The sequence below is a fragment of the Myodes glareolus genome, chromosome 12 (genome assembly GCF_982192425.1).
Source record: "Myodes glareolus chromosome 12, mMyoGla1.1, whole genome shotgun sequence".
Lineage (NCBI taxonomy): Eukaryota > Metazoa > Chordata > Mammalia > Rodentia > Cricetidae > Myodes > Myodes glareolus.
The window spans coordinates 66,610,325-66,621,694 of NC_142037.1; the positions used below are offsets into that span (position 1 = coordinate 66,610,325).

At 43.0% G+C, this 11,370-nt stretch overlaps 1 pseudogene; it reads left to right on the forward strand.

Moving 5' to 3' along the window:
- Positions 1-9,105: 9,105 nt before the first annotated feature.
- On the forward strand, positions 9,106-9,715 carry LOC125392284 (cell death-inducing p53-target protein 1 pseudogene; annotated as a pseudogene).
- Positions 9,716-11,370: the final 1,655 nt, after the last annotated feature.

An 11,370-nucleotide genomic window follows, 5' to 3' on the forward strand; every position in this document is an offset into this window, starting at 1 on the left:
GTCAACAAAGCCCATTTTAAGAGTTTTTATTAATAAAGAGAAAGGGAAGAGGGAGTGCACAGGCCTGATGAAGGAAGTGTGGTGAAAGAGTGTGGGGTGGGCATATTTGCTTTTTAAAGGTAGTTCTGCGCATGCATATAGGGGCTTATGTAGCCGTGCCGTTCTTCTATACAGAAGAACGTTGCTCATGTGCGTAGATTACGTAGGGTGTAAGGCCCTAGGATGACTAGGCAGTTTGCCTAAATGCTGATGGCACATGATTGGTCATGGGACCCTGGAAGTGCTAGTATGGGATGACTAAGCATTTGGCCTGGATGCTGACAGCTGTGGACACCGAATGAGATGGAAATGACATTTTACCCTTTGTTTATTATAAAAAGTGAGGGGTTAGGGTAACAGGTGGGCAAAAATGGGGGCATTGACTCTCTCACAACTGCTTCAAGCTGACTTGGTGGGAGTCGTTCATCTCTGGGGGGCTTGTCCTGAGGTGACTATGTCTTCCCTGTTGTCTGAGTTCTGTGGAATCGTCTGGCTGACAGCTTGGACCTAGCAAGATGCTGATGAGGCAGAAGATGAAGTTTAGAAAATTTTCCTTAGATACTGGTAATTGAGGGAGGAAGGTCCCAAGATGGAGAGGGGTTCCCTAGGTGTCCCAAGAGGAGGGAAGAGGGTCCCAAGACCAGGAAAAAGTTGAATGGTACTTGAGTGAATCTGATCTGTTCAGGTGGGTCCAATTCAGCTCCCTGGAGCTTGTAAGAATTTTTAACTTTATAAAAGAGTTTTTTATTTTTAGACATATTAAGAAATGACCAAAGGGACTTTAAAATCCTGAGTGGTGGAGTGTAGAGTGTAATACTCTGCTAGAGTTGGGTAAATAGCTTAATAAAAATTTATTGGTTATTCAAGTTATGGATAGTCGCATAGCAAGTGAGAGAAAAATAACAAATTAAACTTTTGAATTCTCATCTGAAACAAACCTTAAGGTACCTGTTTCTTTTTTATCATCATGGTATCATCTTAACGTCCAGGAGACACTGGTGGCTGATGGCTCAGGGTAGTCAGTAATAAACCTGTTATTTTAAAATTTGTTTTGTGAGTCTTCCTTTTGAGTCTGGGGTGAGAATATCTCTGGAGTGTTACTGTTTCTTCCCACCTGGACATCTCTGGTAGTCTTTGTGCGTCCAGCTCTGTGGCTGATGGTGGTCCCTGTAACAACACCTGAGTAATTAATTAGGGATTTGAATATGTCATTGGAGACATACAGAGAAGATTAGTGAACCAGAGTTTCTTTAGTAGAGATAGGAGAGCAAGGAGAAGGATCAAGAAAGAAAACACATAGGACTCCCAATCTAGTAGAGCTGAGTACGGTTGTGGAGTGAGACTCCATTCCTCTGGAATTGGAGACAAAGCCATTGATCTCTGTGTCCTCTGGAACTTAAGAGAACAGGGCCCTGTTTGAGTCACTGAGTATGAAGAGAGATTATTCTGAGGTGGGAGAGTAGAGGGTTTGAGGTGAGACAGGTGAATCCATTGAGGGAGGCCCTGTAGCTAAGCAGCTGTGGGGGTTACAAAAATTTGCTTGAAGGGGCCCTGCCATTTAGGGGTCTGGAGGAGAGAGAAGAACCTGATCCCTGATACTGATTGGAGAGGGACAGGGGTTTGCGCATTGTCAAAGTAGAGAGTGGTCTGCAAAGTTCCATAGGAGGGAACGGAGGTGATACAGCAAGGGGGTGAGGAGATGATCAGGGAGAGGTAAGCGTTCCAATTAGAGACCGTGGGCCAGAACCTGCTGCCCATATGTGGGTTCAAAGGGCGAGATGGAAAGGGGTCGTTCGGGGGAAAGTCCAGAGTCTGAAAGGAGCCAGCAGCAAGAGTTATACCCAGTCAAGGTGAAGCTCCAGTGACACTTTAACAAGAACATTTTTAAAGGAGCGGTCAGTTTGTTCTAGCTTTCCTGAGCTCTGGGATGGAATAGGAAAATGTCAGGGGCTGTTGAGAGCTTTAGATAAGGTTTGGGAATCCTGGGGGCTGAATTCAGGGCCCTTGTCAGACTGGAGAGAGGCAGGAATCTCCAATTAGGAAATAATCTCCCTGATAAGGAGGTCAGAGCCTGCCTGGGCCCTCTTGTTAGAGGTCTGAATCTCTTCTACCCATCCCAAGGGCGTGTCTACTAAGACCAGGAGATATATAACCCATCTGACTGTGGGCATGTGAGCAAAATCAAGTTGCCAGTTGGTCCCCAGAAGGAAGCCCCTGGTCTGGTGGGCAGGAAAAGGGGAGCTACAATATTTGGAATTGGGATCTGACTTTTTGACAGATTTTACAAGACTCGGTGATAGTTTTTAAGAACTGTAAGTCCTCAGGAGTGGGCTGGAGGTGAGCCTTGACAAAGTGAGACAGAGCCTGACTATTAGGATGAAATAGCTGGTGTAAATAGGAGAGAACATGGTGAGTGTTGGGGGTGACTGTGAGGATGTGGGTTGTAGTGTGTGGATTCCGTGAGGTGGGTGAGGCGAGTCTGGGTCTTGGAGGGTGCCGTTCTAGCTGCCTGGTCAGCTCAGTTATATTCCTCAGAGATGATGGAGCTGTCAGTCAGTTGAGACTGCCAGTGAGTAATTCCTATAGCTTTGGGGAGATGGGAGGCTTTTAGCATGGCCATAGTTTGGCCTTAGTTAGTTATGAATCCTTCTTTTGTTTTAAGAGCCCACACTCTTTCCAGATGGCAATGGAACAGGAGGATATGAAAGGTATATTTGGAGTCTGTGTAAACATTTAGGGATTGTTTCTATGCTAATTGGAAGGCATGGGTGAGAGCTATTAATTCAGCCTACTGGTCATTAATATGGGTGGGGAGTGCCTGTAACATGAGGGCCAGCTTGTTGGGGTTTCTGTCCCTCCTGGTACCCCAACAAGTCAGCAAACCCCAAAGAAAACCAATCACACAGAGATCTCTATAAGTTATAAAGCTGATTGGCCCATTAGGTCAGGCTTCTTGTTAACTCTTATAACTTATGTTACCCCATTATTCTTATCTACGTTAGCCACATGGGCTCAGTACCTTTCTTAGTGTGACAGCTTACATGTTGCCTCTTCAGTGGTCTGCGCAGGAGTGGCAGAGGAACTTTCCTGCTTCCCAGAATTCTCCTGTTCTCATTGCATCACCTCTACTTCCTGTCTGGTTTTCCCGCCTATACTGCCTGCCTGGCCAATCAGTGTTTTATTAAAATATGATTGACAGAATACAGACAATTCTCCCACATCAAGTGCCAATGCTTCAACCCCAGTGTTTGACACTCTGCCCACTTTACAGGACCCTCATGTAAAAAGGAGCAGCCATCTGTGTACCAGGTATAGGTGGCCTGGGCAATGTGCCCTTCTCTATGTGTGAAGGATGGGGCAGCAGTTCCTCTAGGGTTTCAATGCAGGAATAAGATGGGGAATAGTCAGTATCAGGTTGAGGGAGAAGATTTGAGATGTTGAGGGGTGCACAAGATTGGAAAGTCAGTGTGGCATCTCCCACTAGTGCCGCTTGGAAAGAAAGAACTCGGGAAGAAGGTAAAGCTTGTAAGCCTTTATAAATTAAGAGATGGGACAGGTTGTGGTGGGAGAAAACAGTGGTGGATGACCCAAAGGTTTGTTCCTTTGATTCATGAATAAGGGGCCTGGCAGCTGTTAAAGTACATCTGCAGGGCTCCCCTTCCTGAGTGGTAAGATCTAGTTTATTTGACAGGTATACTACAGGTACAAAGGAAGGTCCCAAGTGATGACCTAGGAACCCAAGGTCATGTCCCAGACCAGTTAGGTCTGGGAGATGAAGAGCTGGATCCTCTTGGGGCCTCTGAAAGGGCTTAGTAATGAGATGGAGGAGGGGCTTGTGTGGAGAGTCTGCCTTGTATAAGGGGCAAGCAAGGAGAGAAAAAGATAGAATCTAGGATTGTCAGAAGCCAACTATTCCTAGAAATGATAAAAATCCCCTCCTTGGTAGAGGTGACTGCCAGAAACTAGATTAGGTGCTTCCTATTTAAGGTAATGGCTTTGTGGGTTGGGGTAATTGTTAGACCCAAGTAGGTAACCTGAGGGGTGGACACTTGAACCTAGGAAGGTGAGACTCTATATCCTGGCTGGGTAAGAAATTTAGGAGAGCAGAGGTGCTAGTTTGGCTAATTTGTAATGAGCTGCAAGGTAGAACATCATCTACACACTGTATGAGTTTAGAGCTGGGAAAAGTAGGTCAGAAGCTAGGACCTGGTCAAGTAGGTGTGGACTGTTCCTGAACATGACAGCTAAAAAAGGTATGAAATTCAAAAAAGGTGATGTAGTAAAAGCCGGTGAAGAATACTCACAGCCAAGATGGCGCTGAAGGGGAGAAAGGCGGGAGGAGATGTGACTTATTTACAAGAAGATGATTGGCGTTAGAGATGTGGTAAGATAACATAAAGTGCATGATGCCCACGTGATCCCACGTGGGATCCACGTAGGGGCTATAGAAGCCGTGGTTTATGCAGACGTGACTCCTCATGTGATTGGCTAATTTCCCTCCCACTTTTTGGATTCATGGGGCTTTGCTTTATAAGCTGCATGTTGTAAGAAAATAAACGAGTTCCAGTTTGACTCGATGCCCCACTGCGACTGATTGTCTCCTGGACTGGGTGGCGAGGTGCACACTTCCCCTCATCAGTCAGGGCCAGTCGCCGGTGGGCGGCAGGCTCAATTCTTTGGCGGGGTCTACAGAGGTACCTCATATGTTTACAGAACAGTCTTAGATGATTTCTTGAGAGACGATCATGGTAGATAGATAAGAGACTTTGGGGAGTGGCATGCAGAGAAAGTTTAGATATAAGAGATTTTTGGGATCATTTGTTTTTGCAATGGCAGAAGTTGTCACTATATCAGAGAATTCGAAGATGTATTGTGCCAGTCTTTGGCCATTGATTCAGCTTTACTGATCAAGCCATCTGCAGTAAGATAATGAAGCTTTAATAAAATCTCTGAGGAAGAAAAGAGAAAGGCTCATATAAGGCCCAGCATGGTATAAGGAAGCTAGAGGGCCAGGAAGGCGTAAGGAAAAGAGAGAGCAGACAGCTGCAAGGCGAAGGTGAGGGAAAGGAACCCAGTACAGATTTAGGAGGATAAGGAAGGTGCAGGACTTGCAGGAGGGAACTGAGAGACAGACGTCACTATAGTTTTATATATTGAGATTCCCCTGTCAGAAATGTAAAAATCGAGGTACATTTCTACTTGTCCATCATTTAGGAAATTTATTTGAGAGTGAAAGCAAGAGCAAAGATAAGAATGACTGATGGAGAAGCTGAGGGAATGAGACCTGTAGGTGCCAATTCACCTTTGTGAGTGCTGCTCTGTCTCAGTTACCTGCTGAGAACTCTATTGCTCAATGACTATAAAGGTCACAAACGGAATCTCTGCACTCTCCCCTCTCAGTGTTCTGTGAGCCTAAAAATGTTCCCCGAAGTAAAGTTCATTAATGCACATTTTAGGATTTTAATAATCTGTGATACATAGCCATTCTTTTATGATTTTGATGGATGCCATCCAATAAACTAACGCTCATGGCTGTATATCAAACCAGGCCACCATCTGTCAGGGACTGTTCTGGGGACTAGATTTTATGATAAGCATTTGTCTTATGAGGTGCTTAGAAAACAAATGGGATCTCTTCAAAGATCTGTCGTATTATTTAATAATAAATGGAATTTTTTCTTTGTTAGTACACAGAATGACTACCTAAGAGAGTAAATGCAGTTTTAAAAAATGAATTAAAAAACTTATTGAGTTGAAGGGAATTTTGCTCATGGGGCATTAAAGTGTGTTGTGAAAGTATGAAGACTTGAATTGAGACCCCCCAGTACCAAGTAAAAGTCAGGGCATGGAGCAGGCAGAGACAGGAACATTACTATGACTTGTCAACCAGCTTGTCTACTGAAGATTGTGAAGATGGAAGGTTAACAAGACCCTTGATGTCAAGGAAGTAAGATGGAGAGTGATACACAGGACATATTGTGTCCTTCTCTGGCCTCTGTGTGTATATAGACGCGCATATACATGGCCACACACTTGCATTAAAACTCATACATACTCACATAATAATTACTTCAACTACTTTAAAAATTTTAATAACTATGAACAAGAAATATCCACCCAAACCTCTCTAGTTATATTGTGTTTCTAATTGTGTTGTTGTAATTAAAATTAAGAATACATTTGGAGACATAAAGTGTTATGTATAATTTAAACCCTAGCAATTTAGAAAGCAAAAGGAGTACCTTATTCATGTATTGCAAGAGTTGCAAGAGGAGCTGGTTAATTGGAATGACACCAAATGATTGCATCATTTTAGAATGATTTTTCATACTATTCATAAATTAGGTGAATTATGGAGAAGATAAATAGGTGCAACATAGAAGAGGAAGGACATATGTTCTTGGTCAATAAGTTTATCTGTACAATAAAACTTCAGATAGTTATAAATTCAGAGTCCATCTGTTTTGCATTCTACCTTGTGAACAGAGGATTTCAGAGCACGTTGAAAGATGTTCATCTGCTTTCTAATTTTAATGTTCAGCTCAATCAGAGGCTATATTGTGGTCGAAAAGCAAATGGAATAAAGGATTAGATGATATGTTCATTTCTTCACATAAAGGACTATTATACAAAGAGATGCCATACTGTAATATATCATAGAAGTTAGAAACTGAAAGACACATTAGGTCATCTGGTTGCTGTCTGTACTAAGGACATCATTGTTTGGTACAATGTACTCTTCAGTGTTTTATAATGGCAAATATTCTAAACGACTAAGTCAAAGAAGAAATATCTTGTAATCCTAGAATTATGAAATAAATCAAAGTGATGGGAGATTAGATTACTTCTCAAAGCTCCATCTATACCCTAGTATTCTATTAATGAATGAAGAAGTCACGGAGAGCAGCAACTTTCAAAATAAGGACTATAAAACTCTGTTAGGGCAAAAAAGTGAACTGGAGAAAGCAATGTCTAAATGACCTGGAGTCAGAAGAAACTCAGACGTGTACTGAATATGTAAAAGACTTCTCCTAACTAACACTGTAGCTATTTATAGGTGACTGAAACAAGAATGATTTGTTCTCTGAATTTTGAACCTTTGTAGTTTTCTGTAATGATCTCCTTTTGTAAACAGATGTTTCTTTGATGAGCGAGAACTACATTTATTTCTGGGCAGAAGAATAGACGTTTATAATGCAGTCAGATGCTTGTGGCGTTCTCAGCCCCAATTGATACATATGCAGCAGAACTTTTGTACCTAAGGCTCAGGGGACCCAGAAGAAGAGGGGTAATAATTGTAAGAGCCAGATGACCAGGAAAAGCTTCTGGGAAATTGTGCCTTCTAAAAATGAGAGGGGAGCTTCACCCATGATCCCTCAACTATATGGTAGCCCAAACACGATCCAAAAAAGTACAACATCAGTAGACATGATAACATGGAAAACGAAGATCTCATAGGGCCCCATTCCTAAGCAGAGAACTACATGCAACTAAGGAATGCTGAGAGCAGGAGAAATAGTCTTCCCTGGGATTAGTTCCATAGCAAGTTATTCTATACCAATTGGTCAGCCCTGAAGTTACATACATAGAAGTAATACTAAATGGATTGAGATATACATACCAGTAATAACTATAGAAAAATAAACCAGAATTTCAAAGAGAGATGGCATCTATGTGAAGGGTTGGAGTGAGAAAAGGAAGAAAAGATGTCATTATATTTTGACCTTTAAAAGAATAATAAAATAATCGTTAACATTAAAAAAGGACAGATGTGTCACTGAGCTCTGCCATGACTACTGGGGTATCGCGTGTGACCTGCAGAGACTGAGGAGGTGTGTACACGGTTCTCCTTTGGTTTCTCTGTTCATCAGTAGCTTGTTCAGTATAGTGCTTGAGCTCCATATATTTGTGAATCTTCCAAAATTTCTCTTGGGATTTACAATTTCGGACCATTGTGATGAAAGAAAATAATTGATATGCTTTGAGTCATTCGATGTCTTTTAAAACTGGTTTTGTAGTCTTGCATATGATCTTCCTTGGAAACTGTTCCATGAATATTTGTGAAGGACGCGTATTCTGCTGCTTTTAGCTGGAATGTTCTATAAATGCCCCTTAGGTCCTTTTAGTCTGAAATACAGTTAAAGTGCCATATTTCATTGCTGCGTTTTTATTCTTGGCAGTTCTCACAGAACGATGCTGTATTCCTTAAATGTCTTTTTTTTTTCTTGGTTAAGAGTGAAAGAGGCAGAAAGGTTTTTCTTCTCATCTATGTAATACCAAACAGTGGCTGGAGTATCTCAGACATGCAGCAAATAAACTCATTCATGAACAAAGAACTGGCAGTAAAAGACCATCTCAAGGTCACAAAATTTGATCAATAATTTTGAAAACTCAAATCTAGGATTTTCTATTATGCTGAAGATGTCACAATACTTCTGGTGTAATTCTCAAAATCGCTATGTTGACGAAAGAAAGGGAATAGTTTTTTGGAGAGGATTCCACAACCAGTGACTCGTGAGATTTGAAATCAATAGCTGACATCCCATTTGTATTGTCTCTGCCTTGGCTATCTTTTGCAGGAGACTGAATATGTGTATAGAATATAAATATTGCTTGCATCTAAATAATTCTAGCACATACCAGTTTGGATACAAAGCTGTGAGGTTGAAATCTACTGATTTTGAGATAACCTTTATAAAGTTACAAGAATGTAGCCCTACTAGACAAAGTCACCTGGTTTTCACACTTAATGAGTAGGAAGGGACCTTAGTTTATAAATCTGGACGGAAAGCCCAATGATAAAGGGGCTCCTGGGAACACCTGGCTGGACACCTGCCGGTCTCTGTGTTCCTTCAGCCTCGGGTTCCTGGATTCCAATCAAAACAGAAGAGGACAAACCAGTGCCAGATATCAATCTGCAGCTGACTCCTTTTGTATTCTTTCAAGCATGGGAATTGGAACTGTAGGGAATGAGAATGCCTGGATCCGTGTCTCAGCCAGTAGCTCAACTACTCTCACCTGCTTTCGTTCTCTGCACACCAGGAATCCGAGGAATCAGCAGCAAACATGTCTAAAGAGCCACCCACTCCTTCTCCTGGAGACCCTACAGCCCCACTATTAGGGGATAAAGGTGGAGTCACACACACCTAACTCAGGCTTCACTTCCCCAACAGTGCTGCAGACACCACCAGGCATGGTTCTGCCCTGTGCTGGCATTGCTCCTCCACCCGGTCATCCAGGGCCTCAGCCTGGTTTTGTGCCCCCTCACATGAATGCAGACAAGCACCTACATGTCTGCAGGTTTCTCCCCTCCTCCATGCCCTCACCCACCTGTGGGCTATTATCCACCAGGAGCTACTGTGGCCCTGGGGGCGGCACGGTCACAGTCTTGGTTCCATCACGGGCCGCCACCACGGTGGCAGTGCTACAGGGAGAGATCTTTGAGATTGCACCTGTATCGTGTGCCCCCACTGCCAGCAGGCAATCACTACCATCTTCTACAAGATTGGCCTGATGAACTTTGTGCTGGGTCTCCTCTGCTGCATATGACCTGGGCTGCCGCTTGATCCCCTGCCTCATCAATGACGTCAAGGATGTGACGCACTTAGGGTTGGAAGTTTTGCCATTGATCCCTGGAAATCCCTGGAAATCCTGTCCTCATCTTGCCCTTCCCTGAGCATTTGTCTCTTTTAGCAAAAATTCCATTGAATAGAAGCCAGTGGGCGTCATGGGGGTGGCATGGATATTGTGTGTTTCTTGGGCATAAGATAAACTGTAGAGGGTCTCTTACTGGGGTTCTCATTCCTCCTTTCTGTATAAGGTCCAGGCTTGTTCCTTGCTCCTCCTGGGAAAAAAAAAGACTGAAATATAGCAGACTTAGTTACTGACATTACAGATGTGATTTATCACTCATCTATAAAATAACTCAAACAATTCCCTACTACTTGACTCTTTCCATAAACATATTCAATCAAAACAGTTGCTTTGCCCACACAAGAAATGGTAGCAGGCTAATCAACAGCTGACAACCCTCATGGAAATTACTTAGCCCCTGAAATCAGTTCATTGTTACTACCCATGCAGAGTACTGGACATCAGCACCTTCTCTTAACTGTCATGGAAGATTGAAATGTATCATCCGATAATGTAAACCCAACTGTCGCAGTAGGTTGAAATGTATCATCCGATAGCGCAAACCCAACTGAACCTGGACATTTCTCTCCCTTGTCGGCAAGCTTCTTATGGTGGCTGTGTTGCTTCTGGGGGGAACACCTTCTCACCCTTTGTGAAGATTTAAGTCCAGCCTCCATGCCTGAACTTAATGAATCCATAATGGTAGGAACAGAAGGCTATAGACATGGAGGCTGGGACGGGAAGCTGGGAGCTCACATCTGGAACCTTAAACAGGAAATAGCGAGCTAAGGGAAAATGGTACATGGTTTTTAGAACCTCAGTGACTGCCACCAAGCTACATCTAGTTCAGCAAGGCCATATCTCATAAGCCCCGCAAAACAGTGCCTACTGTGGACAGACTGTTCAAATGCCCACGGCTTTCAGGGAAAATCTCATTCAAGCATCACATTAACTAAACCAGCTTTAATAGACAGCAAATTTCCAAGTGGTTTTGGGCTGTTGTCAACATCCACTTTAGACACATGAGAATTAATGTGTTGCCAAAGAATTCTGGAAAGATTCTTTAAAAGGACTATATTAGATTTTTATTACAACAATGAAATACTTGACATGGACAACTAGGGAAGAGGCAAGGCTTGACTCAGTGTTGGGGATTCAAGCAAAGGCACCTGAATTTTTCAGTTACGTCACATCACGGTGTGTAGCTGACAGCACAGGCAGTAACAAGCATGTGTTGTCTACTGAACCAGGAGCAGCCAGTGAAGGGAGACTGGGGACTCATGAGCCCTCCCAATGATGTGCCTACAACAACTTACCTTCCACGAGACTCCAGCTCCTTTAAAAAATGTTTCTTTGACAATGTCCTACATCTATATCCTGAATTTGGGACATCTTAGAACTTTATTACACTCTACTACTGCCCTGTTTGGAATAAAATGCTGCTTTCTGATAAACCTTCATCCGCTTTTGTGTCCTTTGCTCCCATACATTGAGTTCAATCATGGTTGCTTCCATATGCATAAGTAGGGGGTTAGTTACTGCTCCCATACATTGAGTTCAATCATGGTTGCTTCCATATGCATAAGTAGGGGGTTAGTTACTGGAACAGGGACTGCAGATGAGTGGCTACACCACAAAGGAAAATCAACCCTCCTCCCCGGCACCCATTAGCTTCCCTCAGCCCCTCACTGAGAAGTG